The sequence below is a fragment of the Pieris brassicae genome, chromosome 6 (genome assembly GCF_905147105.1).
Source record: "Pieris brassicae chromosome 6, ilPieBrab1.1, whole genome shotgun sequence".
Classification (NCBI taxonomy): Eukaryota; Metazoa; Arthropoda; class Insecta; order Lepidoptera; family Pieridae; genus Pieris; species Pieris brassicae.
The window spans coordinates 21,551,212-21,563,332 of NC_059670.1; positions in this window are offsets into that span (position 1 = coordinate 21,551,212).

Genomic DNA, 12,121 nt, shown 5'->3' on the forward strand with positions numbered 1-12,121 from the left:
GTTCTGGCTCAGTCGCGTCCTCGGTCGAACCGAGGCTGGAACTCGGTAGGGCCCAGCAAAATTATTTGTTAATCGACTCGGATTAAAATAACCCAATATATAACATATTATTAATAGCTGAAGATGCGATGCATCGACAGCTCTAGAGAGTAAATCTTATATATGTCTGAATAGGTGCTTTATAACAATAAATCTAATTAGTAGTAAGGAAGGTTCTGGCTCAGTCGCGTCCTCGGTCGAACCGAGGCTGGAACTCGGTAGGGCCCAGCAAAATTATTTGTTAATCGACTCGGATTAAAATAACCCAATATATAACATATTATTAATAGCTGAAGATGCGATGCATCGACAGCTCTAGAGAGTAAATCTTATATATGTCTGAATAGGTGCTTTATAACAATAAATCTAATTAGTAGTAAGGAAGGTTCTGGCTCAGTCGCGTCCTCGGTCGAACCGAGGCTGGAACTCGGTAGGGCCCAGCAAAATTATTTGTTAATCGACTCGGATTAAAATAACCCAATATATAACATATTATTAATAGCTGAAGATGCGATGCATCGACAGCTCTAGAGAGTAAATCTTATATATGTCTGAATAGGTGCTTTATAACAATAAATCTAATTAGTAGTAAGGAAGGTTCTGGCTCAGTCGCGTCCTCGGTCGAACCGAGGCTGGAACTCGGTAGGGCCCAGCAAAATTATTTGTTAATCGACTCGGATTAAAATAACCCAATATATAACATATTATTAATAGCTGAAGATGCGATGCATCGACAGCTCTAGAGAGTAAATCTTATATATGTCTGAATAGGTGCTTTATAACAATAAATCTAATTAGTAGTAAGGAAGGTTCTGGCTCAGTCGCGTCCTCGGTCGAACCGAGGCTGGAACTCGGTAGGGCCCAGCAAAATTATTTGTTAATCGACTCGGATTAAAATAACCCAATATATAACATATTATTAATAGCTGAAGATGCGATGCATCGACAGCTCTAGAGAGTAAATCTTATATATGTCTGAATAGGTGCTTTATAACAATAAATCTAATTAGTAGTAAGGAAGGTTCTGGCTCAGTCGCGTCCTCGGTCGAACCGAGGCTGGAACTCGGTAGGGCCCAGCAAAATTATTTGTTAATCGACTCGGATTAAAATAACCCAATATATAACATATTATTAATAGCTGAAGATGCGATGCATCGACAGCTCTAGAGAGTAAATCTTATATATGTCTGAATAGGTGCTTTATAACAATAAATCTAATTAGTAGTAAGGAAGGTTCTGGCTCAGTCGCGTCCTCGGTCGAACCGAGGCTGGAACTCGGTAGGGCCCAGCAAAATTATTTGTTAATCGACTCGGATTAAAATAACCCAATATATAACATATTATTAATAGCTGAAGATGCGATGCATCGACAGCTCTAGAGAGTAAATCTTATATATGTCTGAATAGGTGCTTTATAACAATAAATCTAATTAGTAGTAAGGAAGGTTCTGGCTCAGTCGCGTCCTCGGTCGAACCGAGGCTGGAACTCGGTAGGGCCCAGCAAAATTATTTGTTAATCGACTCGGATTAAAATAACCCAATATATAACATATTATTAATAGCTGAAGATGCGATGCATCGACAGCTCTAGAGAGTAAATCTTATATATGTCTGAATAGGTGCTTTATAACAATAAATCTAATTAGTAGTAAGGAAGGTTCTGGCTCAGTCGCGTCCTCGGTCGAACCGAGGCTGGAACTCGGTAGGGCCCAGCAAAATTATTTGTTAATCGACTCGGATTAAAATAACCCAATATATAACATATTATTAATAGCTGAAGATGCGATGCATCGACAGCTCTAGAGAGTAAATCTTATATATGTCTGAATAGGTGCTTTATAACAATAAATCTAATTAGTAGTAAGGAAGGTTCTGGCTCAGTCGCGTCCTCGGTCGAACCGAGGCTGGAACTCGGTAGGGCCCAGCAAAATTATTTGTTAATCGACTCGGATTAAAATAACCCAATATATAACATATTATTAATAGCTGAAGATGCGATGCATCGACAGCTCTAGAGAGTAAATCTTATATATGTCTGAATAGGTGCTTTATAACAATAAATCTAATTAGTAGTAAGGAAGGTTCTGGCTCAGTCGCGTCCTCGGTCGAACCGAGGCTGGAACTCGGTAGGGCCCAGCAAAATTATTTGTTAATCGACTCGGATTAAAATAACCCAATATATAACATATTATTAATAGCTGAAGATGCGATGCATCGACAGCTCTAGAGAGTAAATCTTATATATGTCTGAATAGGTGCTTTATAACAATAAATCTAATTAGTAGTAAGGAAGGTTCTGGCTCAGTCGCGTCCTCGGTCGAACCGAGGCTGGAACTCGGTAGGGCCCAGCAAAATTATTTGTTAATCGACTCGGATTAAAATAACCCAATATATAACATATTATTAATAGCTGAAGATGCGATGCATCGACAGCTCTAGAGAGTAAATCTTATATATGTCTGAATAGGTGCTTTATAACAATAAATCTAATTAGTAGTAAGGAAGGTTCTGGCTCAGTCGCGTCCTCGGTCGAACCGAGGCTGGAACTCGGTAGGGCCCAGCAAAATTATTTGTTAATCGACTCGGATTAAAATAACCCAATATATAACATATTATTAATAGCTGAAGATGCGATGCATCGACAGCTCTAGAGAGTAAATCTTATATATGTCTGAATAGGTGCTTTATAACAATAAATCTAATTAGTAGTAAGGAAGGTTCTGGCTCAGTCGCGTCCTCGGTCGAACCGAGGCTGGAACTCGGTAGGGCCCAGCAAAATTATTTGTTAATCGACTCGGATTAAAATAACCCAATATATAACATATTATTAATAGCTGAAGATGCGATGCATCGACAGCTCTAGAGAGTAAATCTTATATATGTCTGAATAGGTGCTTTATAACAATAAATCTAATTAGTAGTAAGGAAGGTTCTGGCTCAGTCGCGTCCTCGGTCGAACCGAGGCTGGAACTCGGTAGGGCCCAGCAAAATTATTTGTTAATCGACTCGGATTAAAATAACCCAATATATAACATATTATTAATAGCTGAAGATGCGATGCATCGACAGCTCTAGAGAGTAAATCTTATATATGTCTGAATAGGTGCTTTATAACAATAAATCTAATTAGTAGTAAGGAAGGTTCTGGCTCAGTCGCGTCCTCGGTCGAACCGAGGCTGGAACTCGGTAGGGCCCAGCAAAATTATTTGTTAATCGACTCGGATTAAAATAACCCAATATATAACATATTATTAATAGCTGAAGATGCGATGCATCGACAGCTCTAGAGAGTAAATCTTATATATGTCTGAATAGGTGCTTTATAACAATAAATCTAATTAGTAGTAAGGAAGGTTCTGGCTCAGTCGCGTCCTCGGTCGAACCGAGGCTGGAACTCGGTAGGGCCCAGCAAAATTATTTGTTAATCGACTCGGATTAAAATAACCCAATATATAACATATTATTAATAGCTGAAGATGCGATGCATCGACAGCTCTAGAGAGTAAATCTTATATATGTCTGAATAGGTGCTTTATAACAATAAATCTAATTAGTAGTAAGGAAGGTTCTGGCTCAGTCGCGTCCTCGGTCGAACCGAGGCTGGAACTCGGTAGGGCCCAGCAAAATTATTTGTTAATCGACTCGGATTAAAATAACCCAATATATAACATATTATTAATAGCTGAAGATGCGATGCATCGACAGCTCTAGAGAGTAAATCTTATATATGTCTGAATAGGTGCTTTATAACAATAAATCTAATTAGTAGTAAGGAAGGTTCTGGCTCAGTCGCGTCCTCGGTCGAACCGAGGCTGGAACTCGGTAGGGCCCAGCAAAATTATTTGTTAATCGACTCGGATTAAAATAACCCAATATATAACATATTATTAATAGCTGAAGATGCGATGCATCGACAGCTCTAGAGAGTAAATCTTATATATGTCTGAATAGGTGCTTTATAACAATAAATCTAATTAGTAGTAAGGAAGGTTCTGGCTCAGTCGCGTCCTCGGTCGAACCGAGGCTGGAACTCGGTAGGGCCCAGCAAAATTATTTGTTAATCGACTCGGATTAAAATAACCCAATATATAACATATTATTAATAGCTGAAGATGCGATGCATCGACAGCTCTAGAGAGTAAATCTTATATATGTCTGAATAGGTGCTTTATAACAATAAATCTAATTAGTAGTAAGGAAGGTTCTGGCTCAGTCGCGTCCTCGGTCGAACCGAGGCTGGAACTCGGTAGGGCCCAGCAAAATTATTTGTTAATCGACTCGGATTAAAATAACCCAATATATAACATATTATTAATAGCTGAAGATGCGATGCATCGACAGCTCTAGAGAGTAAATCTTATATATGTCTGAATAGGTGCTTTATAACAATAAATCTAATTAGTAGTAAGGAAGGTTCTGGCTCAGTCGCGTCCTCGGTCGAACCGAGGCTGGAACTCGGTAGGGCCCAGCAAAATTATTTGTTAATCGACTCGGATTAAAATAACCCAATATATAACATATTATTAATAGCTGAAGATGCGATGCATCGACAGCTCTAGAGAGTAAATCTTATATATGTCTGAATAGGTGCTTTATAACAATAAATCTAATTAGTAGTAAGGAAGGTTCTGGCTCAGTCGCGTCCTCGGTCGAACCGAGGCTGGAACTCGGTAGGGCCCAGCAAAATTATTTGTTAATCGACTCGGATTAAAATAACCCAATATATAACATATTATTAATAGCTGAAGATGCGATGCATCGACAGCTCTAGAGAGTAAATCTTATATATGTCTGAATAGGTGCTTTATAACAATAAATCTAATTAGTAGTAAGGAAGGTTCTGGCTCAGTCGCGTCCTCGGTCGAACCGAGGCTGGAACTCGGTAGGGCCCAGCAAAATTATTTGTTAATCGACTCGGATTAAAATAACCCAATATATAACATATTATTAATAGCTGAAGATGCGATGCATCGACAGCTCTAGAGAGTAAATCTTATATATGTCTGAATAGGTGCTTTATAACAATAAATCTAATTAGTAGTAAGGAAGGTTCTGGCTCAGTCGCGTCCTCGGTCGAACCGAGGCTGGAACTCGGTAGGGCCCAGCAAAATTATTTGTTAATCGACTCGGATTAAAATAACCCAATATATAACATATTATTAATAGCTGAAGATGCGATGCATCGACAGCTCTAGAGAGTAAATCTTATATATGTCTGAATAGGTGCTTTATAACAATAAATCTAATTAGTAGTAAGGAAGGTTCTGGCTCAGTCGCGTCCTCGGTCGAACCGAGGCTGGAACTCGGTAGGGCCCAGCAAAATTATTTGTTAATCGACTCGGATTAAAATAACCCAATATATAACATATTATTAATAGCTGAAGATGCGATGCATCGACAGCTCTAGAGAGTAAATCTTATATATGTCTGAATAGGTGCTTTATAACAATAAATCTAATTAGTAGTAAGGAAGGTTCTGGCTCAGTCGCGTCCTCGGTCGAACCGAGGCTGGAACTCGGTAGGGCCCAGCAAAATTATTTGTTAATCGACTCGGATTAAAATAACCCAATATATAACATATTATTAATAGCTGAAGATGCGATGCATCGACAGCTCTAGAGAGTAAATCTTATATATGTCTGAATAGGTGCTTTATAACAATAAATCTAATTAGTAGTAAGGAAGGTTCTGGCTCAGTCGCGTCCTCGGTCGAACCGAGGCTGGAACTCGGTAGGGCCCAGCAAAATTATTTGTTAATCGACTCGGATTAAAATAACCCAATATATAACATATTATTAATAGCTGAAGATGCGATGCATCGACAGCTCTAGAGAGTAAATCTTATATATGTCTGAATAGGTGCTTTATAACAATAAATCTAATTAGTAGTAAGGAAGGTTCTGGCTCAGTCGCGTCCTCGGTCGAACCGAGGCTGGAACTCGGTAGGGCCCAGCAAAATTATTTGTTAATCGACTCGGATTAAAATAACCCAATATATAACATATTATTAATAGCTGAAGATGCGATGCATCGACAGCTCTAGAGAGTAAATCTTATATATGTCTGAATAGGTGCTTTATAACAATAAATCTAATTAGTAGTAAGGAAGGTTCTGGCTCAGTCGCGTCCTCGGTCGAACCGAGGCTGGAACTCGGTAGGGCCCAGCAAAATTATTTGTTAATCGACTCGGATTAAAATAACCCAATATATAACATATTATTAATAGCTGAAGATGCGATGCATCGACAGCTCTAGAGAGTAAATCTTATATATGTCTGAATAGGTGCTTTATAACAATAAATCTAATTAGTAGTAAGGAAGGTTCTGGCTCAGTCGCGTCCTCGGTCGAACCGAGGCTGGAACTCGGTAGGGCCCAGCAAAATTATTTGTTAATCGACTCGGATTAAAATAACCCAATATATAACATATTATTAATAGCTGAAGATGCGATGCATCGACAGCTCTAGAGAGTAAATCTTATATATGTCTGAATAGGTGCTTTATAACAATAAATCTAATTAGTAGTAAGGAAGGTTCTGGCTCAGTCGCGTCCTCGGTCGAACCGAGGCTGGAACTCGGTAGGGCCCAGCAAAATTATTTGTTAATCGACTCGGATTAAAATAACCCAATATATAACATATTATTAATAGCTGAAGATGCGATGCATCGACAGCTCTAGAGAGTAAATCTTATATATGTCTGAATAGGTGCTTTATAACAATAAATCTAATTAGTAGTAAGGAAGGTTCTGGCTCAGTCGCGTCCTCGGTCGAACCGAGGCTGGAACTCGGTAGGGCCCAGCAAAATTATTTGTTAATCGACTCGGATTAAAATAACCCAATATATAACATATTATTAATAGCTGAAGATGCGATGCATCGACAGCTCTAGAGAGTAAATCTTATATATGTCTGAATAGGTGCTTTATAACAATAAATCTAATTAGTAGTAAGGAAGGTTCTGGCTCAGTCGCGTCCTCGGTCGAACCGAGGCTGGAACTCGGTAGGGCCCAGCAAAATTATTTGTTAATCGACTCGGATTAAAATAACCCAATATATAACATATTATTAATAGCTGAAGATGCGATGCATCGACAGCTCTAGAGAGTAAATCTTATATATGTCTGAATAGGTGCTTTATAACAATAAATCTAATTAGTAGTAAGGAAGGTTCTGGCTCAGTCGCGTCCTCGGTCGAACCGAGGCTGGAACTCGGTAGGGCCCAGCAAAATTATTTGTTAATCGACTCGGATTAAAATAACCCAATATATAACATATTATTAATAGCTGAAGATGCGATGCATCGACAGCTCTAGAGAGTAAATCTTATATATGTCTGAATAGGTGCTTTATAACAATAAATCTAATTAGTAGTAAGGAAGGTTCTGGCTCAGTCGCGTCCTCGGTCGAACCGAGGCTGGAACTCGGTAGGGCCCAGCAAAATTATTTGTTAATCGACTCGGATTAAAATAACCCAATATATAACATATTATTAATAGCTGAAGATGCGATGCATCGACAGCTCTAGAGAGTAAATCTTATATATGTCTGAATAGGTGCTTTATAACAATAAATCTAATTAGTAGTAAGGAAGGTTCTGGCTCAGTCGCGTCCTCGGTCGAACCGAGGCTGGAACTCGGTAGGGCCCAGCAAAATTATTTGTTAATCGACTCGGATTAAAATAACCCAATATATAACATATTATTAATAGCTGAAGATGCGATGCATCGACAGCTCTAGAGAGTAAATCTTATATATGTCTGAATAGGTGCTTTATAACAATAAATCTAATTAGTAGTAAGGAAGGTTCTGGCTCAGTCGCGTCCTCGGTCGAACCGAGGCTGGAACTCGGTAGGGCCCAGCAAAATTATTTGTTAATCGACTCGGATTAAAATAACCCAATATATAACATATTATTAATAGCTGAAGATGCGATGCATCGACAGCTCTAGAGAGTAAATCTTATATATGTCTGAATAGGTGCTTTATAACAATAAATCTAATTAGTAGTAAGGAAGGTTCTGGCTCAGTCGCGTCCTCGGTCGAACCGAGGCTGGAACTCGGTAGGGCCCAGCAAAATTATTTGTTAATCGACTCGGATTAAAATAACCCAATATATAACATATTATTAATAGCTGAAGATGCGATGCATCGACAGCTCTAGAGAGTAAATCTTATATATGTCTGAATAGGTGCTTTATAACAATAAATCTAATTAGTAGTAAGGAAGGTTCTGGCTCAGTCGCGTCCTCGGTCGAACCGAGGCTGGAACTCGGTAGGGCCCAGCAAAATTATTTGTTAATCGACTCGGATTAAAATAACCCAATATATAACATATTATTAATAGCTGAAGATGCGATGCATCGACAGCTCTAGAGAGTAAATCTTATATATGACTGAATAGGTGCTTTATAACAATAAATCTAATTAGTAGTAAGGAAGGTTCTGGCTCAGTCGCGTCCTCGGTCGAACCGAGGCTGGAACTCGGTAGGGCCCAGCAAAATTATTTGTTAATCGACTCGGATTAAAATAACCCAATATATAACATATTATTAATAGCTGAAGATGCGATGCATCGACAGCTCTAGAGAGTAAATCTTATATATGTCTGAATAGGTGCTTTATAACAATAAATCTAATTAGTAGTAAGGAAGGTTCTGGCTCAGTCGCGTCCTCGGTCGAACCGAGGCTGGAACTCGGTAGGGCCCAGCAAAATTATTTGTTAATCGACTCGGATTAAAATAACCCAATATATAACATATTATTAATAGCTGAAGATGCGATGCATCGACAGCTCTAGAGAGTAAATCTTATATATGTCTGAATAGGTGCTTTATAACAATAAATCTAATTAGTAGTAAGGAAGGTTCTGGCTCAGTCGCGTCCTCGGTCGAACCGAGGCTGGAACTCGGTAGGGCCCAGCAAAATTATTTGTTAATCGACTCGGATTAAAATAACCCAATATATAACATATTATTAATAGCTGAAGATGCGATGCATCGACAGCTCTAGAGAGTAAATCTTATATATGTCTGAATAGGTGCTTTATAACAATAAATCTAATTAGTAGTAAGGAAGGTTCTGGCTCAGTCGCGTCCTCGGTCGAACCGAGGCTGGAACTCGGTAGGGCCCAGCAAAATTATTTGTTAATCGACTCGGATTAAAATAACCCAATATATAACATATTATTAATAGCTGAAGATGCGATGCATCGACAGCTCTAGAGAGTAAATCTTATATATGTCTGAATAGGTGCTTTATAACAATAAATCTAATTAGTAGTAAGGAAGGTTCTGGCTCAGTCGCGTCCTCGGTCGAACCGAGGCTGGAACTCGGTAGGGCCCAGCAAAATTATTTGTTAATCGACTCGGATTAAAATAACCCAATATATAACATATTATTAATAGCTGAAGATGCGATGCATCGACAGCTCTAGAGAGTAAATCTTATATATGTCTGAATAGGTGCTTTATAACAATAAATCTAATTAGTAGTAAGGAAGGTTCTGGCTCAGTCGCGTCCTCGGTCGAACCGAGGCTGGAACTCGGTAGGGCCCAGCAAAATTATTTGTTAATCGACTCGGATTAAAATAACCCAATATATAACATATTATTAATAGCTGAAGATGCGATGCATCGACAGCTCTAGAGAGTAAATCTTATATATGTCTGAATAGGTGCTTTATAACAATAAATCTAATTAGTAGTAAGGAAGGTTCTGGCTCAGTCGCGTCCTCGGTCGAACCGAGGCTGGAACTCGGTAGGGCCCAGCAAAATTATTTGTTAATCGACTCGGATTAAAATAACCCAATATATAACATATTATTAATAGCTGAAGATGCGATGCATCGACAGCTCTAGAGAGTAAATCTTATATATGTCTGAATAGGTGCTTTATAACAATAAATCTAATTAGTAGTAAGGAAGGTTCTGGCTCAGTCGCGTCCTCGGTCGAACCGAGGCTGGAACTCGGTAGGGCCCAGCAAAATTATTTGTTAATCGACTCGGATTAAAATAACCCAATATATAACATATTATTAATAGCTGAAGATGCGATGCATCGACAGCTCTAGAGAGTAAATCTTATATATGTCTGAATAGGTGCTTTATAACAATAAATCTAATTAGTAGTAAGGAAGGTTCTGGCTCAGTCGCGTCCTCGGTCGAACCGAGGCTGGAACTCGGTAGGGCCCAGCAAAATTATTTGTTAATCGACTCGGATTAAAATAACCCAATATATAACATATTATTAATAGCTGAAGATGCGATGCATCGACAGCTCTAGAGAGTAAATCTTATATATGTCTGAATAGGTGCTTTATAACAATAAATCTAATTAGTAGTAAGGAAGGTTCTGGCTCAGTCGCGTCCTCGGTCGAACCGAGGCTGGAACTCGGTAGGGCCCAGCAAAATTATTTGTTAATCGACTCGGATTAAAATAACCCAATATATAACATATTATTAATAGCTGAAGATGCGATGCATCGACAGCTCTAGAGAGTAAATCTTATATATGTCTGAATAGGTGCTTTATAACAATAAATCTAATTAGTAGTAAGGAAGGTTCTGGCTCAGTCGCGTCCTCGGTCGAACCGAGGCTGGAACTCGGTAGGGCCCAGCAAAATTATTTGTTAATCGACTCGGATTAAAATAACCCAATATATAACATATTATTAATAGCTGAAGATGCGATGCATCGACAGCTCTAGAGAGTAAATCTTATATATGTCTGAATAGGTGCTTTATAACAATAAATCTAATTAGTAGTAAGGAAGGTTCTGGCTCAGTCGCGTCCTCGGTCGAACCGAGGCTGGAACTCGGTAGGGCCCAGCAAAATTATTTGTTAATCGACTCGGATTAAAATAACCCAATATATAACATATTATTAATAGCTGAAGATGCGATGCATCGACAGCTCTAGAGAGTAAATCTTATATATGTCTGAATAGGTGCTTTATAACAATAAATCTAATTAGTAGTAAGGAAGGTTCTGGCTCAGTCGCGTCCTCGGTCGAACCGAGGCTGGAACTCGGTAGGGCCCAGCAAAATTATTTGTTAATCGACTCGGATTAAAATAACCCAATATATAACATATTATTAATAGCTGAAGATGCGATGCATCGACAGCTCTAGAGAGTAAATCTTATATATGTCTGAATAGGTGCTTTATAACAATAAATCTAATTAGTAGTAAGGAAGGTTCTGGCTCAGTCGCGTCCTCGGTGGAACCGAGGCTGGAACTCGGTAGGGCCCAGCAAAATTATTTGTTAATCGACTCGGATTAAAATAACCCAATATATAACATATTATTAATAGCTGAAGATGCGATGCATCGACAGCTCTAGAGAGTAAATCTTATATATGTCTGAATAGGTGCTTTATAACAATAAATCTAATTAGTAGTAAGGAAGGTTCTGGCTCAGTCGCGTCCTCGGTCGAACCGAGGCTGGAACTCGGTAGGGCCCAGCAAAATTATTTGTTAATCGACTCGGATTAAAATAACCCAATATATAACATATTATTAATAGCTGAAGATGCGATGCATCGACAGCTCTAGAGAGTAAATCTTATATATGTCTGAATAGGTGCTTTATAACAATAAATCTAATTAGTAGTAAGGAAGGTTCTGGCTCAGTCGCGTCCTCGGTCGAACCGAGGCTGGAACTCGGTAGGGCCCAGCAAAATTATTTGTTAATCGACTCGGATTAAAATAACCCAATATATAACATATTATTAATAGCTGAAGATGCGATGCATCGACAGCTCTAGAGAGTAAATCTTATATATGTCTGAATAGGTGCTTTATAACAATAAATCTAATTAGTAGTAAGGAAGGTTCTGGCTCAGTCGCGTCCTCGGTGGAACCGAGGCTGGAACTCGGTAGGGCCCAGCAAAATTATTTGTTAATCGACTCGGATTAAAATAACCCAATATATAACATATTATTAATAGCTGAAGATGCGATGCATCGACAGCTCTAGAGAGTAAATCTTATATATGTCTGAATAGGTGCTTTATAACAATAAATCTAATTAGTAGTAAGGAAGGTTCTGGCTCAGTCGCGTCCTCGGTCGAACCGAGGCT